General features: G+C 36.0%; 2 pseudogenes; one reads left to right on the forward strand and one right to left on the reverse strand.

The window, feature by feature from the left end:
• The window catches only part of LOC142151191 (uncharacterized), a 282,776-nt pseudogene that overhangs the window by 261,437 nt on the left and 2,164 nt on the right, over nucleotides 1-19,175 (forward strand).
• LOC142151193 (uncharacterized) overlaps nucleotides 13,626-19,175 on the reverse strand; it is a 227,882-nt pseudogene continuing 222,332 nt past the window's right edge.

The following is a 19,175-nucleotide window of genomic DNA, read 5'->3' on the forward strand; positions in this document are numbered from 1 at the left end:
TAATTATTGCTGTCTTATCTCCTTATGTTATGAGAACTATGTGCTCAGAGAGGGTGATTTAGTAATATGGTACAAGTACAGCACTGGTTGCTGTATCGCCTAGCAACTAATCATATCATCACATCTGATAGTTTGATAACACCAGGCTGCTAATAGCTGATAACTGTTTCTTGGTATTAAATAAGTCCCAAGGAGGGCACATTGTTTTCAAGGCTACTAATAAAGATCCTTCTTAAGTATTTCAGTAGCACATTTAAAGTATGCACATTACTAACAATTAGTGATATAGTACATATTGAGCAAAATCAGACAGGACTGTCCTCCATATAGACTGAAGGAGTTTACATTTCTGGCATCTGATTCCATAACACTTGATGTTGAATAAAAACTTATATGGATACATGTGTAGATTCTGTCTTTGATTGCAGAACTAATCTCTTTTTCATCATTATTGCATATTGTACATTCTTCTATATTTTGTCAGATGGAACCAGGGGTGCTTTATAGGTGGTCATGTAGGACTGACAACCTGACAACCAAAAATAAGAAACTTTAAAATTCCAGTTATCATTATTAACATACAGTAAATTAATCAGCTATGTCTTTTTTTGCCTGTACTGAAATGTACACACGGGGTCATGCTGACAATCAGGATTTGTGAAGTAGAGTGAAGGATACATAGTATTCTCTTCTCCCTGCTGTCTTTACTGCTCTCCTGTCATCCAGAGGAACACTGATTATCTGTGTAATGGTTAATCTCTATGCTAGACCATTTCTCTTTATATTTCTTATTATTATTATTATTAGTTTTATTTATAAGTCACCAGAAGGGGTATGCATCTCTGTACAGAGTGTAAACAAGAACACATTACATGGCAAAACCGGACAAAACAAAAAAAGCAAAAAAGAGTATACTAGCAATAAATATATACACTACATTATAGGCAGTACTGCCAAGCAAAAGGCATAAACAGCACTGAGGGATAAGACAGGGATAACCTCTCACAGAAACATGAGGCATGAGGAGAGGGGGAAATAAAAGGGGGTTAATTCATCACAAATTAAGCCTCTACCCAGTAGAGTGGGTACAGAAAACAGGGTCATGTATGGACATGAGGTTGAAGATGTATGAGGGAGAGGATTGGGTGAGGGCTTTATAGGTGATAACTGATTGGAGTGGGAAGAAGGGAAACCAGTGTGAATGAGATTGAAATAATCCTGACAAGAGATGACAAGTGAGTGGATGAGAGTTTTTGTTTCCTCTCAAGGATAACTCTTGGACAGCAAACTTGTGCAGACAGAGGAAAGGGTGATAGTGTCAATGGATAAAGAGATGAAGGAGGTGAGGGGACTTAGAAGGGAGGGAACATAATTTGAGTTTTAGATATATTCAGTTTAAAGAAGCAGTGAGAAATCCAAGAAGAAATAGCAAAAAGACAGGAAGTGTGTGGTTGAAACAGGAAGGAAAGTGTCATGTAGGCCAATGGAGTGTAATATTTCCAGGAGAAGAGGGTGGTCGAAAGTGTCAAAAGCAGCAAAGACATCCAGGTGGATGAGTAAATAGTAATAAAAGTTGGATTTGACAGTGAGAAGGTCATTAGAGATCTTTTTGAGGATAGGTTCAGTGAAGTGAAGAGGATGAAAACCCAACTGAAGTGGATCAAAGAGGAAATGGGAAGGAAGAAATGTGTAGAAGAGGAGAAGTGTGTATATAATACTGATGCACTTAGCTGGAAAATTCTTAGAATTCCCCAAATTCACATCAGTGACAAATAGAGATAAAAATTTCCACACATCCAGGAACTAATAAAAAGACAATCTTTATTTCTATTTCCAAACATTAAAATATTTACACAGCAAAATCATAGTTAAAATTGTGTAAGTGTAGTGGTATTAAAAATATCACACTAGGAGCACACTTATAGTAATTTCTATTATATCTAGTATATAGCACATAACTTACATACAGACCTACCACCATCATCGGGCCGGCTGCACCAGCCTTTCAGTCCACATCCAACCTTCACCGCTGCATCCTAAACCTGAAATTGCTATTTACTGTACTCTGGTTAAAGTCTAAGTTGATGCAGCAAAAGGGGTCTGTCACGGATTAGTACCTAATGCCGAGTACTCAACACTTCCAGCAAAAAGATGGCAGGAACTGAAGGAGAGACCATATACACTCTATAAGAGATTGTACATAGCTCAAGGGTACAGATGGGATAGAGGTTATAGACCTCATTTATAATTGGACGCAATGATGCAGACAAATGTAAAAATAAGTTACTCCTGCAAATTTGCCTTAACACCTGTATATTTTGAGTTACACATATCTTAAAACAATTTTTTATAGATTATCTCCAGATAGCCCTGAACGACAGACAGCAGAATCTCTGGGGGCAGAGACTAAGTGTATGACACTAGTATACCTCCAGTAATGACGGCAGCCTAGAGTTTTCAAGCCACATAGACAGTGATCTACATGGCACAGAGATAACTGCAAAAAAATGCTGTCTGCATTATTCTCTCACAATCACCTCCATGACGTGTGTTACATTTCAGACCACGTGGACAATAGCTCATTTGCCTGCTATACGTGTTGTGCTTTTAATTTAATTTTACATTGGAATTTCTGAACATTATACTTGAGAATTCTTAGCATGATTGTATCTTAAAAACCACACTGTACCATATCTTAGCTTAAATAGAATAAAAATATACCGAGACCTAATACACAACAAAAGAAGTAGTACTCTGAAGTTTTCTATATGTACAGATTAAGAACAGATGCTGAAAATTACACCCAAAAAAGGGATGTACATATAAATCCAAAAATATATGTAAGTCTAGAACTAGACACTGAAGGATTCATGTAGAGCTGGATGCAAATTGTGTACTTTGTAGGGAAAATATACATTCCACTACTGCACCTGTAAGGGCACATTATATGAAATTGCTGTGTTTTAATCGCATTACTTGGTTGATATCTGCAGTTGGTCCTTGACAAAAACAGACTAAAAGGGGAGGCAACGTATGTTTGTATTTACTTATTGCTGTAGTATACTGAAAAATAAAATTATTTAAAATTTTAAATGCATTGTTAATATTTATTAACAACAAGATCCAGACACAGACAGACTGTGTTATGTATGTGATACCTAAACCAGGTGCATATTCTACTGTTCTATACAGGCACAAATTAGGGACATCTACTAATAAACATAATACATACAACTAGCACTTCTACTACCCTTGCAGAGCTGGACGCACCTTGGGAAGTGTCCAGCTGAGCATAGCTCCATATCTGACGCAATTTACATTTATTTATAAGCATAAATTTCGTGAAACTCTACATGACCTCCTGATAGAGAACAGAAGTAAGACTGATACAGATATGGGAAACAGAGATATCCATTTACAAGAGAATATTCCTCTCTCAGTACACTAAATACTGTGTAAAAGTGGCATTGATACACTTGAATCATATCTGTGCTTGGATCTCACTGAAATAATACTAATGCAGCTATGAATGTCTATTTTATTCCCTGCTCAAAGTGATACATAAGATTAGTTCATATACTGATGAGGATTCATAAACCCAAACACTGGACAAATTACATGACACGCTAGCTTAGCGTGGTCCATGACGCATGTTTTGCCAGTTGTTCATCAAAGGCTGAAACTGTTAAACGGAGATCTCTGTTTCCCATATTCACTTAGAGAAGGATCTCTGTGTTATAGTATAAGGAAACAATTATAGAGTACTTTCACTTTGTGGGATAAAAACTGTAATATCAGAAGGTTGTCTCAAGATTATACATATAACAACAATTTTTTTTCAAAGACAACTTGACTGCTACATTTGTTGTGATAGAACCATGCACTAAGATTGGAATAATAGACAATCTAAATAATAGTAACAACAGCCAGATGTATCTACTTATACAATTAAGCATATTTGTATTATCCCAATAAAGGAATATAAAGATCAATAGCTACTTTAACTGGATAAATGAATTAAGTGCGATTATATGGTATATGTGGACAAAGAACTTAAGCACTGCTTAATACTAAACCGCACATCCAATTTTCTATATACTATGATTTGTTTATTAATACAGACAATTATATACTGGTCAAAGGGATTTACTCCACAGTATTTGTAAAATAGTTGTCTTCTTTGCATTTTAAATCATATGAGCACTTGTCATATGTTCATTTCATATTACGCTGCTGGTGTACAGTGACAAAACATATAGTAATACAATTCTATACAATAAAGAATATATTTTAGTTTTAGACTTGTATCCATAAAAGAAAAAAATAAATATATATATATATATTTATAATGTGCAGTGGTCGAAGTGGAAGTGGAAATTTAGCAGTGATGATATGGACAGTGAATACAGTTTGGTAGTTTTACAATACTGGCAGTAGGAGTAAACACCACTCAGCCCTCGGTAGCTGGAAAATATGGCTAATCCCTCTGTAGCTCACATGCTCATTGTTATGTAATACGCTATCTTTTAAATTGGGTACATTTTACCAAATTAAGATAAAAATGTCCTGTACATTGAATTAGGGGTCTCCTCGATCTATCTTTATTAGGCTGCTCAGTTTATCCTATCCCACATATAAGGAGCACAGATAAAGAAATCTATTTCTGTAAAGCGTCCTGTACAATGCGTTATACTGCAGCAAAGGAATGGAAAAACTGTGCTCTGTGAGAGTATAAAATAATTGATAGTTATTAAGATGTACAAATATGTGAAATGCCTTAAAAAAACTATACAGAACTACGCTTTGAAGAAAAAAAACAGATGCTTCCTATGAAACAGACAGCAGGAGGAGCCAAACTGAAGGAAGCAGCTGGCAAGAAAAGCATGTAATGCTGAACAGAGGATGTGGGCTTATATGTATATTTGCTGAGCTAAAGAGATTTCCTTATATGTCCTTGTCGTTAACCAGTTAATGCTGGTCACTATGTATAATAAAGGATCAACTTGCATGGACCCTCAGAGCTGATTTTGAAACTGCAACACCTCGTTTGTGTTTCATTTTTCCACTTTGCTGTCGACGGCAAAATACCACATAGGAAATCAGGTTATCAGAGATTGATAGTAGGGGCACCAAGCCTCGGTACCCCGACAGCTCACATGGCAGAATGTGATTTATTAGAGTAAGCATTAATGTAAGAGTACAATAGTATTCTCATATTATTTTATTTACTGTTCAATAATATAAATGTGGGTAACATTATATATCCCTATATTCCCTATAAGTAGTCTGGGATCTTATGTATATATATATATATATATATATATATATATATATATATATATATATATATACATACAGTCAAGTCCATAAATATTAGGATATTGACACAATTCTCATATTTTGGGCTCTATACACCCCCACAATGGATTTGAAATGAAACAAACAAGATGTGCTTTAAATGTAGACTTTCAGCTTTAATTTGAGGGAATTTACATCCAAATCAGGTGAACAGTGTAGGAATTACAACAGTTTCTATATGTGCTTCCCACTTTTTAAGGGACCAAAAGTAATGGGACAAACTAAACAATCCTACATCAAACTTTCACTTTTAAATACTTTGTTGCAAATCCTTTGAAGGCAAATACAGCCTGAAGTCTGCAACACATAGACATCACCAGACGCTGGGTTTCATTCCTAGTGATGCTCTGCCAGGCCTCTACTGTAAATGTCTTCAGTTCCTGCTTGCTTGTTCTTGGGGCATTTTCCCTTCAGTTTTGTCCTCATCAAGTGAAATGCATGCTCAATTGGATTCAGGTCAGGTGATTGACTTGGCCATTGCATAACATTCCACTTTTTGGTTGCTTTTGCAGTATGCTTTGGGTCATTGTCCATCTGCACTGTGAAGCGCCGTCCAATGAGTTCTGAAGCATTTGACTGAATATGAGCAGATAATATTGCCTGAAACACTTCAGAATTCATCTTGCTGGTTTTGTCAGCAGTCACATCATCAATAATTACAAGGGAACCAGTTCCATTGGCACCCATACATGCCCACGCCATGACACTACCACCACCATGCTTCACTGATGAGGTGGTATGTTTTGGATCATGAGCAGTTCCTTTCCTTCTCCATACTCTTCTCTTCCCATCACTCTGGTACAAGTTTATCTTTGTCTCATCTGTCCATAGGATGTTGTTCCAGAAATGTAATGGCTTGTTTAGATGTTGTTTGCCAAACTCTAATCTGGTCTTCCTGTTTTTGTGGCTCACAAATGGTTTACATCTTGTGGTGAACCCTCTATATTCACCTTTGTGAAGTCTTCTCTTGATTGTTGACTTTGACACATATACACCTACCTCCTGGAGAGTGTTCTTGATTTGGCCAACTGTTGTGAAAGGGTTTTTCTTCACCAGGGAAAAAATTCTTCTGTCATCCACCTCAGTTGTTTTCCGTGGTCTTCCGGGTCTTTTGCTGTTGCTGAGCTTTCTGGTGCGTTCATTCTTTTTAAGAATGTTCCAAACAGTTGATTTGGCCACACCTAATGTTTTTGCTATCAATCTGATGGGTTTGTTTTGATTTTTCAGCCTAATGATGGCTTGCTTCACTGATAGTGACAGCTCTTCGGATCTCATATTGAGAGTCGACAGCAATAGATTCCAAATGCAAATGTCACACCTAGAATCAACTCCAGACCTTTTACCTGTTTAATTGATGATGAAATAGCGAGGGAATAGCCCACACATGTCCATGAAATAGCTTTTGAGTTGATTGTCCCATTACTTTTGGTCCCTTAAAAAGTGGGAGGCACATATAGATACCATTGTAATTCCTACACCGTTCACCTGATTTGGGTGGAAATACCCTCAAATTAAAGCTGAAAGTCTGCAGTTAAAGCACATCTAGTTAGTTTCATTTTAAATCCATTGTGGGGGTGTATAGAGCCCAAAATATGAGAATTGTGTCGGTGTCCCGATATTTATGTACTTGACTGTATGTATATATATATATATATATATATATATATATTCCATATATATATGTGAATTAGCAACTCCACCATTGTATGAGTGACAGCAATCTCACTCCATGATAGTGCTGAAAATGCAGCACTATCATGGAGTGATAACATTTCAGATTTATTATATAAATTAAGATATACACATTTCATAAGACAACAATGGAGTGAGATTACACAGGTAAACCATTAAAATAAAAATTGCGCTAGGATTTTTAAAAGCCAACTCTGCTCCGAGATAAAGGCTATATCAAATTTTTACATATGCTTTTGAAAATGCAGTTTGTCTCTAAGATAAGTTCGCGCCGGATCTTTAAATATTTCTGTTTCACTAGCGCACGAAACTCACCTGACCACAAAAGAACGTACATATTCATATGTTGGTGAGGGAAGAGGGTGACTCTCCATTATTCCCCTGTTAGTAGTATAATATTACCATTTTAGTAGTTCTCTGTTAAGAAGGTAGAATAACAGACCATTTGCAATCCCATCCTGGCTGGATACATAGGTCCCTATTCATTATAATAACAAGGAGTGTTAGTTTTGCAATTTAACATGTGCTTAATGTTTGTATTTTTTAAAGATCAAATTCTCATATAAATAGCCATAGCAATTGTTAGAGCAGGAAGAGAGGAGGATAGAGGAGGCATTTTATTTTCAATATTTTTCACTACAAGTAGCAGCAGTATCTATACATTTTTTGCACTACAAGTGTTTTGGGGTGGCCCATATTCCCCAGTGTGAAACAATAATGTTTCTGGCTGACAAAAGTCATATTTAGCAGCAGTATCTCTACAATATTTTGCACTACAAGTGCTTTGGCCTCATTAAAATGGATTCAAAGCAGTCCACAATTGAACAGCATCAGCAAGCAGGTGCTGCCACCATTCCTGATGGCAGTGTTCCCAGTACATCATGTGGTAAAGCCTCTGAAAAAGTACATAGTCTTTTTAAAATTTAGGGAAAATAACACACCCCAAAAAAAATAAGTATACTTATAAGTATAAGTGTAGGGTGCAATCTACCCCCAAATAGGAAAGGGACTTGGTGCATTTCTATATCACATACAGTCTTGAAAGGCTGCTGTTTTGTCAATTTCATGATAAGGATACACAGCCAGACACCAAACTTCCTTTGCTCATTTCTATTTATATTCTACAGTCTATAACGGCTGAATTGTTTTCTAATTTATTACTAGTGGAGAGGGAATCAGATACAAACTGACACCAAACTACCTTTGTCCATTTCGTTTTCTATTGTACAGTCTATACAGGCTGCTTCTTTTCTATTTAACTACAAGTGGAGGGGGGCGGGGCTCATAGACAGCCACCAAACTACCTTTGTTCATTTCCTTTTATATAGTACAGTCTATGCCGGCTGCTTTTTTCTATTTAACTACAAGTGGAGGGGGGGCCTATACAGACAGAAACCAAACTGCCTTTGTCCATTTCTTTATATATTTAACTATAAGTGTAGGGTGTAATATACACCCAAAGACGATGGGTGCATTGCCAATAGGCTAACAAACACACACACACTCACACACACACACACACACATACACACACACTCAATGATATTGGATCAGTTAGCTGATACATAGTGACCATTGTACAGTGAATTTCTGTTTCTCTAAAGGACATGAGACAAGGACAGACAGCAGTGAGCAGGAATTACTATGGGCCTGACTCAGAGTTGATCACAAATTGGGCATAATTTCACCTTATAAAAGCTGATATTAAAAATAGTCCTTTTACCCCCATATGGTCAGTCATAGAGATTTCAAGATGTATGCATGTTGGCAAAAGTAACATATGCATTAGTTTACAGCAGGAATACATTACACTTACCAGTCTGTTTCTGCTTGCAAAATATACATTTGCAAATTGGCATCAATAGAACGTAAAAAAAAACATATAATTACATAATATATGCAACAAAGAAACCACCATCCAGCGTCATCAGTGCATTTTCAGACAGCCAACCACATGTGGTTCACTAGTGCTTCTGACCGTTATCATCTTTGGGTATTTGCAACTTCTCCAGACCACCCACCATCTCAGGGGTATGTGTGTCTGTGTCTCATTCTGCATGTGCTGACACACAGTACTCGCCTACGTTAGATTCCCCCGTCCCTCATATTCCCACCTCTCCAGGCCCGACGGGTGCACTTCCGGAATCATGCAAGTCTGCATAGACGGATATTCATGTGTCCTCTTTCTGGTCATGTGCAGAGCAATTTTATACAACATGCGCTGCACAAATTGTTATAGTACTGGCACTGCATCAGGCCCTATATATCTTCCTTTCTCAGAGCAAAAAAAGACTTAATATATTGCTGTATGTTAATAATGATAACTGGTGTTTTGGTTGTTTTTATCATTGGTTGCCAGATTGTCAGCTCCGCATGACAACACCGGCTTAATCTTCTAAAAAGCAGAAGACTGTACAATATTCATTAATATTAAAAACGATGTTACTTGCACAATGAAAAATAGAATCTCCACATTTATCCACATTAGTTTTTATTAAGCATCAAGTGTTCTAGAGACAGCTGCATTTAACGTAAATGGTAATTACAAATATTATATAAACATGGTCCTTCAGTCTATATGCAAGATGATCCTGTCTGATCATGATCACTATCTATCACTGCTGTACAGATCATTACACCCTCAAATTAAGTAACATTGCATCATTGTTACATTATTGTGTTATTTACACACCTAAAGGTACAAAAACACTAACTGCGCTTCTATTGCAGATCACAGTCTGTGCATCATTAACATGCACCTTGTTAGGTTTGTTTTTTTATCATGTGTTTTATTTAGAAAAAAAAATGTTTTTTACAACTTAGCTTAGTCATGTATTTTTTCTAATTTGTTTCACATAACCTGCAAATTATACTTTTCCTTGGGACCATAATTGTGTAAATATCAGATTGTCTGTTTATTTAGGCTTTTTTTCAATATCATGTTATCCCCCTGTGCGTCCATGCAGTACTTTCCTGCTATATATTTTCTCCATGTGGATATGTCTATAGTGTGTATGTTGGACTGCCTGATAGGTGAGTGATTCATATTCAATTGTTCTGATCATGCTGCGGGAGAAGCTATTGCAGTTGATTCATTGGAAAAGTTATTGAAGTTGATTTATTGGAATTCGGTCTCTTTCACTAAGTATAAATGATGATCATATGTGAACTAATTATCATATCAGCATAGAGTGATTTTTCTACATTTACTTTGCTGTGACATGCGAGTCTATTTAGAACAATAAACAAACACTATAAATTTAACCAAGCAGTATATTAAGTGTGTGCTCAAGTAGAATCATGTGATGTTTATCTTCATGTAGATATTTATAGAGTAGCGATATTAGACAACTTTATAAAGAAATGGTTTATAAACTCTTTTTCACTAAGAGATAACATGAAGGTATTTTATGACATTTAATCTATGTTTAATTTATGTGATTGTTATTTGCATGTTAATTTCCATGAAATAATATTATAGTAGATTTCTGGTTATGCCTTTTAATCGAATTTTGATATAATCAGTACATTAAATTTGATGATTGGAGGGTAGAGTCTATGTTGGTAATTCAGCACAAAGTGTCTCGCGTCCACTCTGGAGACACTTTGCATAGATATTTTTACAGAAATATTTGCTCATTTTTCCTCGAGAACCATAGAGGTGCGAGGAAAAATGAGCGGATATTTTTGCATAGTTTTACCGTACCGGTAATAGTGCTCAGCTGTAATGTTCTCAGGAACTTCACAACTAATTGAATTCCCCCCCTATAAATACCATCACGGACTGTTACTACTCCTACCCTGCTAATGATACTACGGTATTGATACCCATTGGTGATTACAGACTCCTTCCAGATGGACTTCTTTATTCTGTTTGGAACATTCTGATGTGGTTTTACCTGGGCTTGTAACAACTTCACATTTATATGAGAAAAAGATCTACATACTGATTCCTATCTTCTATCTGGTAGGAGTCCTAATATACTTTATCCAGGGAATCTGTTGTTTTTCATTTGTATTTGTTCATGTACTCCTAAATATGTTTATGTTTTAAACAAGCTACACGAGATGATCTTTTATCCTTCTTTATTACATGTTGCTGGAGGTTGACACATGCTCTAAAGATCAAAAGGGATTTCAAGAAAAGATTGATTACAAATATGATGATCAACTTCTATGTTCATGTGATGTAATATCATCAGCTGCTGCATGAACACACTGTATAACAGTATCACACTATTACTATTTATTTTTGTCTTATTGAAGATATGATCAAAGATTTATCCAATTATAACACAGTGACAGTAGCATTTCATACTGATCAGCTTTTCACTGCATGATTTTTTTGGCACTGTGCTGGGATCACGTTTTTTCATTATTTAAATAGCTGGATCTAGTATGTGGTAATGTGAAATTTAAAAAACATGCTTTATTAAATATTGTTCCTATTACTTTTAAATTATTGTTTCACAAACAACAACTTCAATTCTAAGGGTATTCATCAAAGAAGTCTTACGAACTAAAACAACTAGACACAGGGCCGCCAAGAGGGGTGGTGGGTACTAATTACAGGCATTTCAGGGGGCCCGGCCCGGGCCATTGCGCTGCTGATTTTTAATTTTTTTTTAAAAAATTTCAAAACGTTTCAGGGGGCTCGGTCGTTGGTGGGGGGAGCAGGCTAGTTTTAAAAAAAAAAAAAACATACTCACCTGATCGCGGAGCCAGAATCCCTCCTCTCTGCTGCTCTGTGCTCCATTCAGACTGTCTGAATGCCGGGTGTGATGTCATCATGTCATGCCCAGCATTCAGTCAGTCTGGAGCAATGGAGCACAGAGCAGCAGAGAAGACCAAGAAAGGAGAAAAGGTAAGTGAAGGGAGGAAAATGAGAGGGGGCACAGAGGGGTTAAAAAAGAGGGGGGGGCATAGAGGGGTTAAAAACGGGGGGGGGGGGCAGCATGACAGAGGGGTTAAAAAAAGAGGGGGCACAGAGGGGTTAAAAAACGGGAGGGGGCAGCATGGCAGGGGTTAAAAAATGAGGGGGGCACAAAGGGTTTAAAAAATGGGAGAGCAGCATGACAGAGGGGTTAAAAAACGAGGGGAAGCATAGAGGGGTTAAAAATGGGGGGGCAGCATGACAGAGGGGTTAAAAAATGAGGGGGGGCACAGAGGGGTTAAAAAAACGGGGAAGCAGCATGACAGAGGGGTTAAAAAACAAGGGGGGCATAGAGGGGTTAAAATGGGGGGCAGCATGACAGAGGGGTTAAAAAATGAGGGGGGCAGAGAGGGGTTAAAAAATGGGGGGGGGCGCAGCATGACAGAGGGGTTAAAAAATGAGGGGGGCACAGAGGGGTTAAAAACGGGGGGGGGGGGCAGCATGACAGAGGGGTTCAAAAATGAGGGGGGGCACAAGGGTTAAAAAAGGGGGCAGCATGGCACAGTGGGGTTAAACAGGGGTCAGCATGGCACAGTGGGGTTAAAAAATGGTAGGCAGCATGGCTTAGTGGGGTTAAAAAGGGGGGGGGAGGCATGGCACAGTGGGATTGAAAAAGGGGGGGGAGCAGCATAGTATAGTGTGATGAAGGGGAGCCAGATGAAGGGGCAAAAGCAGCATGGAGGGCGCAGTGTGATCATAAGGCATGGCGATAATGTAGGGGCACATTATTGTAATATTGGAGCTGGAGGAAGGCCTAATTATTAATCGTGGATGGTATTGATTTAACGCCAGGGTTGTTTGGAATTATCTAAATGTAGCTATTTTTTACCAATTAGGGCCCCCAGCATTCCAGGATCCAGACAAGCCACAACTAAAGAAACATGCAGCAACAGGTGGTGAAAGTGAGAAGAACAGGTAGGAGAGAGCAGGACAGTATGTGAAATGTTGTGATTCTAGTAGGGACAATGTCAATTTTTGGTGAGTGTTGTGCCCAACGTAAGGTGGAGGCCAAGACTGAACTCTTTGTGTACACACTGCATTTTTTCTATACTAGACTTTGGTGCTAGATGTCCTGAAAGTCAGGAGTGCTTGGACATATGTGACGCTCGGGCGAATTCAGAGCCTAGTGATTTTGATGTGTTAGCCACGCCCCAATGGCGCATTTGCCACGCCCCCAAATGCATGACCACACCTCCGAAAAATTTTGCGCCGCAGTGAATTTTTTTTCACCATACTCAACTATGAGGGGGGCCCCATGAATTTATTGTACCAGGGCCCTGAATTCTTCTTGGCAGCCCTGACTAGACATGCAAGAAAGATACTTTTATTTGTCTTTTTTTAGTGGACTTTAGATACTTAATACTTTGTATTGTGTAAGGACATTAGCGCTGTCACTCTCTTTATTTTTGCTGTAATGATAACAATGATGACCAGTGATTGGTTGGCAGATTGTCTGCTTCACATGAGCTGCTAAACACAATATTCATTAATAATGAAAAAAGAAATTAGCTCCACAATCAGAACCTACATATTTATCCATATCAGTTTTTATTTAACATCAAGTATTATAGAGACAGCTGTCAGTATTGAAAATGTTAATTACAGATTATATTTGAACATAGTCATTCAGACATATGCAGGACAGTCCTACCTGATGTTGATCACTATGTGCTGTAACTCAAAGCAACCAGATATCAAGTAAAAGCAGCTTGATGTCATTAAATAAAAAAGTGTGATAGCCTGATTGGCTGCTTTATAATACAGCAACTAGTGTATTACTTGCAAGATTTTACTGAATAGCACACAGCACTCATCATAGATGGAGGTAAGACAGCAATAGAAAGGAACGAGGGAAAGAAAGAGGAGATGTAACAGATACCAATAGGAGAACTTAAAGTGTGTCGTCTGATGTTTTAAATAGTCAGACTTGAGGCTATAATACTAGCTAGATTCAGAGCATTTCAATGGTTTTCCCATGTTTGAATTCTCTGATGTTTTACAAGATCTGACTTGATGCTAAAACCATTTCTACAATCGGATCATTACAGGGTTTCTCCCCTTTGTGAATCTTTTGATGTATTGCAAGAGTTGACTTCAGAGTACAACATTTGCTACATTCAGAGCAGTTATATGGTCGTTCTCCTGTGTGAATCCTGTGATGTACAACAAGTTCTGACTTGAAGGAAAAACATTTGCTACATTCAGAGCATTTATATGATTTCTCTCCTGTGTGAATCCTTTGATGATCAAGAAGATTTGAACTGCGGGAGAAACACTTATCACATTGAGAGCATTTAAATGTTTTTTCTCCTGTGTGAATCCTCTGATGTTTTACAAGACTTGACTTCTGGGTAAAACACTTGCTACATTCAGAGCAGTTGTATGGTCGTTCTCCTGTGTGAATCCTGTGATGTGCAATAAGATCTGACTTTTGAGTAAAACACTTGCTACATTCAGTGCATTTAAATGGTTTCTCTCCTGAGTGAATTCTCTGATGTCTTACAAGATTTGAATTCTGTAAAAAACACTTGCTACATTCCGAGCACTTAAATGGTTTCTCTCCTGTGTGAGTCCTCTGATGTACAGCAAGTTCTGACTTGAAGGTAAAACATTTGGTACATTCAGAGCATTTAAATGGTCATTCTCCTGTGTGAATCCGCTGATGAATAACAAGTTCTGATCTTGTTTTAAAACATTTGTTACATTCAGAACATGGAAAAGACTTCTCTCCTTTGAGACTCATCATGTGTTTAATTAGTAACAAGTTACGTGTAGAAGGATTCTCCTATTGAAAAATAGGAACAGTTTGTGTGAAAACCTTCTAGTTAAAGAATTAGCATCTGTGGCCGATATGACTTGTTGGTTGTTGATGCTCAGAGAACAAGGTCCTTTTCCAAGAAGTCTTCTGTTCTCAGTGGGAATCCTGCTCATCAATTCACCTGTCAAAAAAGGATGTTTTTATTTATATTATTATTTAATAATTACCTGGGTGAATCTACATTAACAGTAGTAGTATTATATTGTACAAGGAATATGAACTATATTTATATACACTAACAGATATGTCTCAGTAATTGACCATTGCTTTCATTTTTGTGCACATTGTCACATTATTGGGACCTCATTACCAGTTAATATTGCAGTTAATAGAACTCTATCCTCCCTCAGCAGATACAAATATTTATAAAAATAGTGCACATAGTCACGTTTGCACAAATCTAGTGCAAATTTCCTGTATAATAGCACAGTACTGATAGAGAATATATAGATAAATTACACACATGACCTAAGGTACTGATAGAGAATATATAGATATAGTACACACATGACCCAGAGTTCTGATGGAGATTATATGGATATATTACACACATGACTGATATAGAATATATGGATATATTACACACATGACCCACAGTACTAATAGAGAAAATAGAAATATATAACACACACGACTCCACTATACTGATGTAGAATATATAAATATATATTACACACATGATACTATGTTATTGATGTAGAATATATAAATAGATATTACACACATAATACTATAGTACTGATAGAGTACCTGGATAGAGTTCCTTTATATCCTTCATACATTTATTATTACACGGCCAATGGATGGTTCATGAAACTATTTGAGCCTAAATTTTAAGTTATTGTTCAACAACAGTTGATTTAGATTATGTAGTATGTATATTATTTGTGTTATTATGTGTTTACATATATATATATCACAAGAGTGTATCATTATATTTATATTTATGTTAGGCTTCAATACTAGCTATAAAGATATTGTTAAGACTAGAACACTTCAAACATATATAAGAGACAAAATCTGCAACATAATATCTTGAAACAATTTTGTATGTATCAGTATATTCTTATGCTAAATAGAGATACCTTATTCTGTGGATTTCTCTGTTAATCTCTTTCCCTCCTGATCATTGTTACTGTTCCATCCATCCAGCTCTCCAACCATCAACTCATTCAGCAACTAACTAACACTAGTCTAATACTACCTATTTATAGTCATTCCTCTTTCATAGTTTCTGGGATGGACAAATGTATTCTCAGACTGTTTATATTGAGGTGAAATATAAATTCACTCTTTCATCAGATCAGCTCCAGCTTCCCATGTATACCTCATTGACTTGTAGATGAAGTATAAACATGAGTAAGGTCTCTTACTACAAAGGAGAATTCTAATTAATTCTTTGCAGGTGGTAAAATCTTGCATTGTAATTAGATCATATCATTCTCTGACATCCTGTTATGTCAACAAATAGACCTTTTGTTTAAGATTCTCCTATTGTCAGACAGAGAGAATGTACAGTTGAGCTTAGAATCGTTTAAATGATACCACAGTACTGATAATAGAGAATATATAGATATATATTACACATAAGATGCCAGACTACTGATAGGAAATATAAAGATTTATGTTGTTACCCACATTTATATTATTAAACAGTAATTATATTATAAGTTTAAGTATATTATAATGGCACTATTGTGCTCTTATATTAATGCTAACTTGCAGTCTGCCATGTGAACACAGTTTTTCCATTTCTTTGTTGAAGTATAACTCATTGTACAGGACGTTTTAAGGATATAGGTTTCTTTATCTGTGCTCCTTATGAGTGTGATAGGATAAACTGAGCTGCCTTATATAGATAGATCGAGGAGACCCCTAACTCATTGTACAGGACGTTTTCAGACTCTTTATTTAGAAGTTACAGTGGATTGGGGAGTGAGTTTTTTCAGAAATGTTTTATTATTTTCAAAATTTGGTAAAATCTGCCCAATTTTAAATCAAGTGAATTTCATAACATTGAGCATTTGAGCTACAGAGGAATTAGCCATATTTCCCAGCTACAGCGGGTTGGGTGGTGTTTATGGGCTGTGGGGGCTCCACTATCACTATTAGCCGTGGCTCTGCATAGACGGATTAGATATATAATGAGTACAGTGAAAATTCTAATTAGACCTTGGCAGGTGTTAAAATATTTCATTGAATTCTATCATAGCAGTTTCTTAATCTTGTACAGTCAACAAATGCACTTTTTGTTTAGAACTATTGTGTGTGTGTATTTATATATATATATATATATATATATATATATATATATATATATATATATATGAGATATCAGATCTCCTGGTAAATCATTAAATCATGTCGGTGTTTACGCATGAACCGCTGTTGTCAAAAACATTGCAGAAATCGTATCTGAAGTAAGATTGAGTAGGTGTAAACCTATCTTAAAAAGTTCCTCTCTCAGGCATGCTGCATGATGACCTATAAAGTTTCTCCATTAAGATTTACACCTCTTCAGTACACAATGCACTATATATATACTATTGGAAGTGAATAATAACCAGACTTGCATTTTCTATAGCTATTGAAGCATAAAAAATATATTTTCTACTGTAACTAGTTTGCTCTTCATATGATTATACTATAATTAAGCTTTTTAGTAACTAATATATAAGACAGTAATGAGATAATCATATCACTGCTAGAAAATCTCCTCCAAGCAGGACCTATGAGTAACAGGTTTCTTGGTAAGATGGGAGTTGACACCACTGATTATATTTTGATAAGTATTGTTACGGTACCGTCCTGTAAAAACATATTAATAATACATAATACAATTACCATTCACCCTTTAAAGTTTTATATACATTTACAGCACCATACTTTATAATACTTTTTACCCTTGTCCATTAATGGTATTTTATTTTCATATTAATGCAGATTTAGAATTTTAATGTGTCCATTTTTGGGGGTTGCAGTATCCAGTCATTCATTATGAACTTTAAGGAAATGTTATACTTCAGTTTTGGATTTGTAGGTACAGAAAGTGTCTCTTAATAGGAGTGGGGTTTTCTTTTAAAAAAATGTCCTATATTGTAACCTCATAACAAATTGGATATAATCCTTTTTTAATTTGAACCCCAATAATATGAGTGTCCATTGAAGGATAAACCTTTTTATTTTTCTATGTGTGCGTGTAATACTGATATTATCCAGGCAGGTAAACATTATACCTAGAGATAGAGACAGATCTGTGTTATGTGTGTGTGTATATCTATGTGTCCCATTATGTGTATGAGACATGGGAGAGTTGAGGAACACAGAGTTGTTAGTTTTCCATCACTATATCTTTGTATTTAATTATATTAAAGTAAAAATAGTATAAAAAAGATAGCAAAAATTAAGATAAAATTAATCCTTTTAAATTGCCTAAAACTTCAGTGCCTAAGTGACCAGTCCGGTATATTCTCCATACCACAACTTCAAAATTTTAAAGTTTCCAGTTTGACCACAATAAATATAATAATATATACATAGTTTGTTTTTAACAGTGCTTTTTTAATCACATTTACTGCTGTTATTTAGTGCAGGTCTTTATGCTCACACTGTCTGCCTAGACAATAGGTGGATCCTAAACAAAAGGTCAATTTGTTGACATAACAGGATGTCAAATACTATGATCTGATTTGAATGGAAGATTTTACCACTTACAAAAGTCTAATTAGAATTTTCTTTTATAGTAAATTACTTTAGGAATGTTTATACCTTATGTACAACTGATAGGTATACATGAGGAGCTGCCCTGATGGAGATAATTACATATTTATAAGACTTAATTTAAATTTCAAGTGGAAACAAACAGACTGAGAAAACCTTTTGTTTCTCATGGGAACTATTAAACAGAGATTGGAGAGGAATGAGTATAAATAGGCAGTATCAGGGTATTGCTGATAAGTTGATGGTTGATTTGGTGGTTGGAGAGTTGGAAGGATGGAACAGTAAGAATTAGCAGGAGGGAAAGAGATACAAGGAAAACTCTCTAGAGTAAGGTAATTATATTATACTTAAGATGATCTTATGTTGTAAATATTGTATAAATGTTGTATGTGGTTTTGCCTTAAAAATGTTAAATAGTTAGAATTGCAGTCTAACAGAAATATAATTATGAAGGTGCACTACTGTGAATTTTATGTTCTGTATTAGTAGTTTCAGTTTCTAAATATTGTATTGCAAAAGGAAGCTGTGTTTACATGACTTGAACTTTAAATACCCTAATAATACACTGTATATTATATCTATTGATCTTCTACTCTAATTGGTAGTGTAGTTATATGTTCATGAGCCATTATAAATATTAACATAAATGTTTAT

Source organism: Mixophyes fleayi, chromosome 4 (genome assembly GCF_038048845.1).
Source record: "Mixophyes fleayi isolate aMixFle1 chromosome 4, aMixFle1.hap1, whole genome shotgun sequence".
Lineage (NCBI taxonomy): Eukaryota > Metazoa > Chordata > Amphibia > Anura > Limnodynastidae > Mixophyes > Mixophyes fleayi.